The sequence below is a fragment of the Nomascus leucogenys genome, chromosome 3 (genome assembly GCF_006542625.1).
Source record: "Nomascus leucogenys isolate Asia chromosome 3, Asia_NLE_v1, whole genome shotgun sequence".
Lineage (NCBI taxonomy): Eukaryota > Metazoa > Chordata > Mammalia > Primates > Hylobatidae > Nomascus > Nomascus leucogenys.
The window spans coordinates 99055613-99065777 of record NC_044383.1 but is presented as its reverse complement, the minus strand read 5'-3'; the positions used below and the strand labels follow the sequence as shown (position 1 = coordinate 99065777).

Below are 10165 nucleotides of genomic sequence, written 5' to 3'. Positions count from 1 at the left end.
GTTTTTAGTAGAGACGGGGTTTCCCCATGTTGAGGCTGGTCTCGAACTCCTGACCTCAGGTGATCCGCCCGCCTCAGCCTCCCAAAGTGCTGGGATTATAGGCGTGAGCCACTGCGCCCGGCCCAGTCTCAGCTGTTATACAGTGTTTATAAATGTTCTAAATCAAGGGAATTTGTATCAATCTAGTAGAATAAAATAAACTATTTGAGTTCTTAACTTCCTTTAATTAGCATAACCTTTTTCTTCAAGTGAAGAGAATGGTTTCATGACGTATTTTTCTTCGGACAAGATAGGCTGTATTTTCTAGCAGTTACGCATTTGTTATATATGATGATCTGGTTCTTGGAACATTCTTGAATCTAGTGTCTCTAAGGCGGGTGTGTACAGCAAGAAGTGAATAACACAGAAATCAATGATGAAAGCATTAGAAGACAATTGAGTTTGTCAGAACTGCAAAATATTGCTGAGTGTGGATTGCTCTGAAATCTGAAAACAATACTTGTGAATTGCTTCTATCCAAAATGCAGACACAATGCCGGTGTTGGTTTACTTGTTTCCCATTTTTCAACCCCCTTTTCTAGGCAAAAGATGTCGAAACCATGCAGACCCACAGAATCTAACAGATGTCTCTAGATGCCTCCTCCTAGAACTCTCAGGGGATCCAGAAGTGCAGCTGATCCTCGCCGGGCTCTTCCTGTCCACGTGCCTGGTCACAGTCCTGGGGAACCTGCTCATCATCCTGGCCATCAGCCCTGACTCCCACCTCCACACGCCCATGTACTTCTTCCTCTCCAACCTGTCCTTGCCTGACATCCACCATGGTCCCCAAGATGATTGTGGACATCCAATCTCACAGCAGAGTCATCTCCTAGGCAGGCTGCCTGACTCAGATGTCTCTCTTTGCCATTTTTGGAGGCATGGAAGAGAGACACGCTCCTGAGTGTGATGGCCTATGACCGGTTTGTAGCCATCTCTCACCCTCTATATCATTCAGCCATCATGAACCTGTGTTTCTGTGGCTTCCTAGTTTTGTTGTCTTTTTTTTTTTTTTCTTTTCAGTCTTCTAGACTCCCAGCTGCACAACTGGATTGCCTTGCTAATGACCTGCTTCAAGGATGCGGAAATTCCTAATTTCTTCTGTGACCCTTCTCAACTCCCCCATCTTGCATGTTGTGACACCTTCACCAATAACATAATCATGTATTTCCCTGCTGCCGTATTTGGGTTCTTTCCCATCTCGGGGACCCTTTTCTCTTACTATAAAATTGTTTCCTCCGTTCTGAGGGTTTCATCGTCAGGTGGGAAGTAGAAAGCCTTCTCCACCTGTGGGTCTCACGTGTCAGTTGTTTGCTGAGTTTATGGAAGAGGCGTTGGAGGGTACCCCAGTTCAGATGTGTCATCTTCCCCCAGAAAGGGTGCAGTGGCCTCAGTGATGTACACAGTAGTCACCCCCGTGCTGAACCCCTTCGTCGACAGCCTGAGAAACAGGGATATTAAAGGTGTCCTGCGGTGGCCACACGGCAGCATGGTCTAATCTCAATATCTTTTTATCTGTTCCATTCCTTTTGTAGTGTGGGTTAAAAAAGGCAGTAAGGTCAAATAAGAATGATAACACAGGGTGAACACCCACTGTGACATTAGGAGTAATACGTCCCTAGGATATAAAAAATACTGTCACCAATTATACACACAAGGGGTACACCCACTGTGATATTAGAAGCAATATCTCCCTATAATATGAAGAAAAAGATCACAGGGTGTGCACACTGTGTGATCTTAGGAGTAATCTTTACCATGGATATTACGACTAACGTCAAGGGTGTACACACACGGGGTACGCGCACTGTGATATCAGGAGTTGCATCTCCCTAGGATATCACGAATCATATCACAGGGTAGACACTCTGTGTGTACATCCACTGTGATATTTGAAGTCATATCTCTCTATGACATTACAAATAATATCAGAGGGTGTACACCCCTGTGACATATTAGGAGTAACACCCTTCTAGGGTATTACAGATAACGTCACAAGGTGAACACCTTCTGTGACGTTTTGTACACCCTTTGTGACATTGAAAGAAACATCCCCCTAGGATATTATGAAGAATGACACAGGCGGTGTACACACATTGTGAAATTAGTAGTGAACTCCCGCAAGGATATTACGAATCTGATGACAGGGTCTGCACGCCCTGTGACATTAGTAGTGACGTTTTCCCAGAATATTACAAAGAATATTAAAGGGTGTACAGGAACTGCGACTTACGACTAACATTTCCAGAGAATATTACACGTAATATCACTGTGTGTACACCCCGTGTGACATTAGGAGTAACTTCCCACAAAACTATAACGAAATATTTCACAAGGTGTACACCCTCTGTGACATTAAAAGTAATATTTCCGCAGAATGTGACGACAATATAACAGAGTGTACACCCTCTGTGATATGAGGAGTGACATCTTCTAAGGATAATATGAGGGATTTCACAAGGTGTAGAAACCCTGTGACATAAGGGGTGACATCCCCCTAGCATATGATGAATAATATTAAAGGGAACATAGCCCGTGTGGCAATCAAAGTAACTTCCCCTTAGGAGACTGAGAATAACACCCCACGGTGTACACACATTATGATATTCTTATTATTGTCCCGCTAGGATATTGTGAATAATATCACAGTGTGCAGAGTCCTGTGACATGAGGATGAACATTCCCCTACATTGCGGATATAGCAGGGTGTGTACCCCCTGTGACTTTAGTAGTGGCATCTTCCCAGAATACGGAAAATAATGTCCCAGGGTGTCAACCAAGTGTGGCAGTAGAGAAAACATCCTAGGAGTAAAGGATTAACAGGGCGCCGCCCTCGATGGGGGAGTAATATCACCCCCCTCTCCCCCCCGGATATTACGAGCAACATTGCAGGGGGGCGAGGGCGTCCCCCGGTACTAAGAGCCAGTGGGGGAGAGGGGCTGGCTCTTACTCCCCGTATCGCGGAGGGCGCCTCGCCCTCCTACGATGGGGGTCCCAACAGCCAGCGGGGGAGAGGGGCTGGCTCTTACTCCGTGTATCGCAGGAGGTGTCTACAGCCCCTGCGATCTTGGGAGTAATATCATCCTCTTCCCTGAATAGAAGAAACAATATCACAGGAGGATGTACACCCCCTGCGATATTGGAAGTAACATCATTTTCTCCCCCTAGGGATATTCGGAACAATATCAGAGTGGGTGTGTACAGCCCCTGCGACATTGCCGCCACTATCTTCCTCTCCCTCCCAGGATAGAAGGAACAATGTCACAAGGGGGTGTACACCCCCTGCGATATTCGGGGTATTATCTTCCTCTCCCCCGCTGCCTAATAGGAACAATGTCACAGAAGGGGTGAACACCCCCTGCTATACTGGGAGTGATAGCATCCTCTCCGTCCCTGGATATCAGGAACAATATCCCTAGGGAGTGTACACCTCCTGCAATATTCAGACTAATATCATCCTCTCCCCCTGGATATTAGGATCAATATCACAGGGGTGGTGTGCACCCCTGGCACAATTGGATGAAATATCATCCTCTCCACCTTTGGATGTTAGGGACAGTATCACGGGGGAGGTCTCCGCCCCCTGCGATATTGGGAGTCATATCATCCGCTCCCAACCAGGATATTAGGAACAAGATGACCGTAGGGATGGACACCCACTGCGATATTTTCAATAATGTCATCCTCTACCCCCTGGCTATTAGGAGTAACAACATAGAGGGGTGTACACTTTCTGCGATATTGGGAGTCATATCCTCTCCCCCACGGATATCAGGAACAGTTTTATTAATTATAATATTAATAAATATAACAACAATTAATAGTAATCATCGTTATTAATAATTAATAATAATTATTAATGATTACAGTAGAGACAGTAAAACTTAATGTGGATTAAAAATATTAACGATTACTCTTAATAATTAATAGCAATATCACTATTAATAATAAAATAATGATATCAGTAATTAATGTTACTGAAATCAATAATAAGTGATGTTGGTAATAAAACTATAATTAATAGTAAGATTAATAACTAATATTATTAAAAACGACATTAATAGTAATAATTAATTTTAATCATGCATAATCCTCTCTTTAATCATTAATGATTAATAACGTTATGCCATTAATTAATATTACCATTGATAATTATTAATGAGACTGATGTTTAATAACTCATAATATTATTACTCCTAATACTGCAGGGGGTGTACACCTACCTGTGATATTGTTCCTAATATCCAGGGATGGAGAGCATGATATTAGTTTTAATATCACAGTAGGTGTACACTTACCTTGTGACACTGATCCTAATATCCAGCGGGTAGAGTACGACATGACTGCCAACATAGCAATGAATGTACAGCCACCCGGTGATATTGCTCCAAACATTCACGGAAGAAGCGTATGATGTTACTCCCAATATCGCAGGGAGTGTACACCCCTTCTGTGATATTATTCCTAGTATCCCGAGGGGGAGAGGATGATAATAATTCCAGCATCGCAGGCTGTGTTCACCCACCCTATGATATTGTTATTAATATCCTGAAAGGGAAACGATGATGTTACTCCCCATAATAGATAGATATTACTTCCCATAATCGAGCAGGAGGTGTACACCCACCCTGTGATATTCCTCCTAATATTCAGAGGCCAAGAGATTGATATTACTCCCAATATCGCAGGAAGTGTACAACCCCATGTGAGATGGTCCTTAATAATATTCCAAGGCGGAGGGGGTGATATGACTACATATATAGCAGAAAGTGTACACCCGCCAGGGATATGGTTCCCATGATCCTGGACGGAAGGGGCTGATATTACTTTAAATATCACAGAAGGTGGACACGCCCCCACTGATATTGTTTCTAACTGTAACGTGGGAGAGGACGACATGACACCCAATATCGCAGGGAGTAGAAAAACCCCTGTGATCCTGTTCTTAATATTCAGGGAGGAAGAGCATGATATTACTCCCAATACAGACGGGTGTACACCCGTCTGTGCAACAGTTCATAATTTCCAGAGGGAGAGATGATATTACTCACAATATGGTAAACAGATTGTGAGTCCACCGCGGGTCCTAAGAGCCAGAGGGGCCGAGGGGCTGGCTCTTACGCCCCGCCTCGCGGGGGACACCTCGCCCCCCTGCGATGGGGGTCCTAAGAGCCATCCTCTCACCTAGGCCTCCCAAGTCACTGAGACCACAACCATGCACCATCACACCCAGTAACAGGTAATTCTTGATGGCATACTTTGAGCTAAGCACAAACAAGAAGTATGATTCTGACAATCTTCCACATATCTCAGTAGCTTTAACATCTCTCTTCCACTCATGGTAGGAACTTCCACTAGGAGTAATTATAGAAATTGGCCTTGCTCTGTGTGCTATCTGTGAAATGGCACCTCCAGAAATCTCTCTAGGGCCCCCACAGGCACTGTATTACCTGGACTTTCATGCTCTCAGTGATCTGTCTGATCTCCTCTAGCCCTAAACTTCGTTCACATTGCTTTGTTCTGACCTCAGAGCTTTTAGCGCTGATTGTTCCCTCTGCTAAAGGACTACTCTCCAGCTTTTTAAAGAGATGATCCCTCTTATTATTAATGGTTTCAATCAAATGTCAGTCTCCTTAGAGAAGCCTTCCTTAATCACTCTTTTTGAAGTAGCCCCTCTCTGTCCCCTTACTTGGCTTTATTTTATTTTTAATATTACTCTCTGAAATAATACTACCTATTTAGTTTTTAGTGTCTGTCTCCTCCACTAGAATGTAGTTCCATGAGACCTTTTTCTGTTTTGTTTTTCCCCTGCCAGCGTTATTCTTAGCATATAAAAAGCAATAAATATGTGTTGAATCAATACTTGAATGAATGAATGAATGGATAGGTTCTGCCTTCCACCTACTCAAAATCCAGAACCTATTTGTTCACTTTTGATCATTGCAATTGCATACATTGCTTAAGGATAAATATTTTTTCTCTGTCTGAATTTTTTGGATTTGTATAAAGGCAGCATAGCACAGTGGTTTATAGCATTCACTCTGGGGTTGGCATACTCGGGTTAAATTTCACATCAATCAGTTGGTAGCTGCGATGTAACTTTATCTTTCTTGCTCAGTTTTCTAACAGTTATATCCATCTCGGGAGATTTTTCTGAGAATTAAATGAGAAAATATATTTAACTCACTTAAGGTTGGCACAACAGCAACTCTGGATATTTAATATTGCTATTAATATTAATATTATCATTATTGAATATTTCAGTTTTTCTGTCTCCTGTCCTCAGTAATGGCTGCTACTTTGATTCCCCTGCTTATCTCATGCCCCACAATCAATACAGCTGTCTTGTCCACCCAGGATCATACAGTGCTAGCCTCCTGCCAATACCCCAGCCATCTACCCTCAATCTGGGAGAGGAGATTGAAAATCTCCTCATTGAACCTTGATTAATCCTATGAAATGGGTATCACCACTACATCCATATTCTCCTTAGAAAAGTTAAACCAAGTGGTATTAGAGAAGTTAAACCAATCTCCCAAGGTCACACAGCTTATAAGTATCTGAGCTGTGATTCAAATATGGTCTTGCAACTTAATTACACTTTCCTTTTAAGTGAATCTTTTTGACTATATTATCCTGTTCCTTAAGTATCACCAGTACTGAATAGACTACCTTAATGCTTACTGCTGCACTGGTCACATAAGCCTGCAAAGATTTTTTTCTGAGTACAGTGATCCACGTTAAACAGTGTTGCTATTCAAAGGAAAAGGAAAGTAGGATTTTACAAGAATTTGCCTATTTAAAACAGAAATGATTTTTTATAAGGGCCAAACTTTAGAAAGGCAGGTCTTTGACCAACTTAACACAAATTTATAGAATTAATTGGATATGTCAAAACATGGCTGCCATTAAATGCCCATTACTCCAACCTTTCAAGAAACTGACCTTTTTTCTAATCTTTTTTTGGAAAAAATAAGGGTTAATATGTAAATAGAAATAAATAAATAAATAGAATAAGACCACAAATATGCAATTTGAGCTTTTCATTTATACCATCTTTAGAGTAGACCTACATTTTTTCAAATGTTTTTCTTTTATGCAAATACATTAAAAGTTCTTACAATTTTTAATAGTATCATTATGTAAAAATGAAGTGCAATAGTTACATTCTGCAACTGAACACCTCTATTATAACCATCTTTTTGTATTGTGACAGTTCCTAAGATTTTCTGAAGAAAGAGCTTTTGTGCTAATCAGAGAAAAAGCTCAACCTTAAGTTTCCTATGAAAACTTAGGGAGATGGAACTCATTTTGCATTGTAAGAATTTCTCAAATTCTTTAAACTATGTCCCAGAATAATTGCCTACAGGTAAATTACTGCAAGCCTGGCCTGTTTTCCAATGGTTCTCATTACCAAACTGCAGATGTATTTCCATAGAAATTATGTGCTTCTCTAGGAGAATAAAAATCATATCTAAAAAGAAATTAGTTATCATTATTAAAATACTGAAAACACTGAAGTTACCAATACCAGAAATGATGAATTAGAGATGTTACAAGATTTCATAAAATGTGAACCCTTCATTTTCTAACCCTTTGTGTCACTAAAACATGCAAAGTAGTTTCTGTCATTTTTGGAGGAACAAAGTGGAGAATAATATGAGTAGATCAAGGAAATTACCCCTCCTTTTTCCTGTTCTCTTCACTGCTCCACTAAAGTCTTGTAAAACATCATACAAACACCCTACTATTTTCTTTTCTATAGCTCTTCTCATTCTCAAAATAAAGTACAAATGATTATTGGTTTTTGTATCAGTTATCTATTGCCACAGTAATGCTATGTAACAAAACACTCCAAATTTCATGGCCTTTAAACAACAGCAATTTATTTTACTCATTGGTCTCAGGTCAGCAATTGAGGCTGTGGTCAGTTCAGAGCTGCTTCTAGTCTGGCCTGGGCTTGCCCCTGCAGCTTAGGTCAACTATGGCTTAGAGCTGGGATAGAGTGACCTCGACTGTGACAACTGAATTCTGTTCTCTATGTGACTCTACTCTGCACATCTTCTTTTCCAGCAGGTTAGCCTGAGGATATTCTCCATGTAGAACTCTATATATGTTCTCATGGCAATTTCAGAAATGGAAGAAAGAGAAAAGCTAAAGTAGGCATGAAAGTGCACACCTCCTAAAAATTCAGTGGTGTAAAATAACAGCTATACATTATTTTTTATGAGTTTATAATACTGCTGGGTAATTATGCCAATCTTTGCTGTGCTTGTTCATGAGTGTTTAGTCAGCTGTAGAATGGGTAGTATGGCTTTAGGTGAAAGACCCGAGCTGTGTTCCATGTGATTCATCTTTGGGAAAGGTGACCCAGGCATGATTTTGTTGTGGTCACAGAGGAAAAAACAAAGGTAAAAACGTGTAAGGACCTTTTTCCAGCCTTTGCTTGCATCACATTTTCTAACATCTCATTAGTCAAAGCAAGTCACACAGTTGAGTCTAGAGTCAAGAGGTGTGGCAGAATACCCCACCCATAATGAGCTGGGTAAAGAATTGTGGTCATGGGAGGGTGTATTTGTCGAGGAATTTATCCATTTCTTCTAGATTTTCTAATTTATTTGCATAGAGGTGTTTGTAGTATTCTCTGATGGTAGATTGTATTTCTGTGGGATCGGTGGTGATATCCCCTTTTTCGTTTTTAATTGCATCTATTTGATTCTTCTCTCTTTTCTTCTTTATTAGTCTTGCTAGCGGTCTATCAATTTTGTTGATCTTTTCAAAAAACCAGCTCCTGGATTCATTAATTTTTGAAGGGTTTTTTGTGTCTCTATTTCCTTCAGTTCTGCTCTGATTTTAGTTATTTCTAGCCTTCTGCTAGCTTTTGAATGTGTTTGCTCTTGCTTTTCTAGTTCTTTTAATTGTGATGTTAGGGTGTCAATTTTGGATCTTTCCTGCTTTCTCTTGTGGGCATTTAGTGCTATAAATTTCCCTCTACACACTGCTTTGAACGTGTCCCAGAGATTCTGTTATGTTGTGTCTTTGTTCTCGTTGGTATCTCTGAATAGACCAATAACAGGTTCTGAAATTGTGGCAATAATCAATAGCTTACCAACCAAAAAGAGTCCAGGACCTGATGGATTCACAGCTGAATTCTACCAGAGGTACAAGGAGGAAGTGGTACCATTCCTTCTGAAACTATTCCAATCCATAGAAAAAGAAGGAATCCTCCCTAACACGTTTTATGAAGCCAGCATCGTCCTGATACCAAAGCCTGGCAGAGACATAACCAAAAAAGAGAATTTCAGACCAATATCCTTAATGAACATTGATGCAAAAATCCTCAATAAAATACTGGCAAAACAAATCCAGCAGCACATCAAAAAGCTTATCCACCATAATCAAGTGGGCTTCATCCCTGGGATGCAAGGCTGGTTCAACATACGCAAATCAATAAATGTAATCCAGCATATAAACAGAACCAAAGACAAAAACCACATGATTATCTCAATAGATGCAGAAAAGGCCTTTGACAAAATTCAACAACCCTTCATGCTAAAAACTCTCAATAAATTAGGTATGGATGGGACGTATCTCAAAATAATAAGAGCTATCTACAACAAACCCACAGCCAATATCATACTGAATGGGCAAAAACTGGAAGCATTCCCTCTGAAAACTGGCACAAGACAGGGATGCCCTCTCTCACCGCTCCTATTCAACATAGTGCTGGAAGTTCTGGCCAAGGCAATCAGGCAGGAGAAGGAAATAAAGGGTATTCAATTAGGAAAAGAGGAAGTAAAATTGTCCCTGTTTGCAGATGACATGATTGTATATCTAGAAAACCCCATTGTCTCAGCCCAAAATCTCCTTAAGCTGATTAGCAACTTCAGCAAAGTCTCAGGATACAAAATCAATGTACAAAAATCACAAGCATTCTTATACACCAATCACAGACAAACAGAGAGCCAAATCATGAGTGAACTCCCATTCACAATTGCTTCAAAGAGAATAAAATACCTAGGAATCCAACTTACAAGGGATGTGAAGGACCTCTTCAAGGAGAACTACAAACCACTGCTCAATGAAATCAAAGAAGATACAAACAAATGGAAGAACATTCCATGCTCAT

At 40.7% G+C, this 10165-nt stretch overlaps 1 pseudogene; it reads left to right on the top strand.

The window, feature by feature from the left end:
* The first annotated feature begins 393 nt into the window (after positions 1-393).
* LOC105739721 lies at positions 394-1534 on the top strand (annotated as a pseudogene).
* Positions 1535-10165: the final 8631 nt, after the last annotated feature.